This window comes from Glycine soja, unplaced genomic scaffold (assembly GCF_004193775.1).
Source record: "Glycine soja cultivar W05 unplaced genomic scaffold, ASM419377v2 tig00104855_1_pilon_199103_367381, whole genome shotgun sequence".
Classification (NCBI taxonomy): domain Eukaryota; kingdom Viridiplantae; phylum Streptophyta; class Magnoliopsida; order Fabales; family Fabaceae; genus Glycine; species Glycine soja.
In genome coordinates this window covers 84,125-85,165 of record NW_021144481.1, presented here as the reverse complement: position 1 = coordinate 85,165, position 1,041 = coordinate 84,125, and positions in this window count along the sequence as shown.

The window sequence follows — 1,041 nt, the reverse complement described above, 5'->3', positions numbered from 1 at the left end:
ATTTTCCTTCTAAACCTAGTTATGGTGAAAAGAGAAAGAAATGAAAAAGAAAAAGAAGAAAAAAAAAGTTACCATGGTTTTTTGTTATTTAAATCATTACTATCAAACCAGTCATTAATTTAGGGACGCCACATCTTTTCCCCAATTTATAGTTCTTTCATACTAGACACCTATTCACTGAATATAGCTTTACCAAGTAACACAAGTTCCCCGAGAGTTCGATACTCGGTTCTTAGCGTTTTATACTACTTGTGCGATCCGGTGCACTTGCCGGGTTCAAACAAGTTTTTGGCGCCGTTGTCGGGGAACTTCTTTTTATTTGGAAAGTTAGTTCAATCCTAGGTGTCTATTCTTTATTCTTTGATAAACTGTGAATATTTACTTTCAATTCATATTTGTTTTCCTCTTGAATTGGATAACCGCCGTTGCTGTTAGTGTTTTATATGCATAGATCTCCCACATGCAATTTAGTTCCTCTGGACTTGGAAATTGAAGCTACATTGAGAAGGAACAGAGCCAAGAGGAGAAGAAAATTACTGCAAGACAGGACAATAGTGTCTATTCTTGAGGAAGAAACTCATTTTTTTGATTCTTCATCATTCGACTCCCTATCATCAAGGGAATCCACGACTTATTTACCAGAAGCCCTTAAGAGGCAACTGAGCTAATTGAGAATATGTCAGCCAGCGATCATGCCATTCTGCATGACAGAGTTCATCAACCCACAAAGAAAAGCTTGTTAGAACTATCATCACATGATGCTTTATTGGCACAAAATAAGTTTCTTTCTAAGCAACTTGAGATTTTAACAGAAACACTTGGTAAGTTGCCAACTAAATTGTCTATTGGTCAACCTACACATTCTTCTATTTTGCAGGTTACAGGTTGTACCATCTGTGGTGAGGCTCATGAAACAGGCCAATGTATTCCCATTGAAGAAAACACTCAAAAAGTTCACTATATGGGTGTCATACCCTAATTTAATCCAGGGACCATTGTTTGTCGACATACAACCTTCGTTTGACCACCTCAAAATGTTTA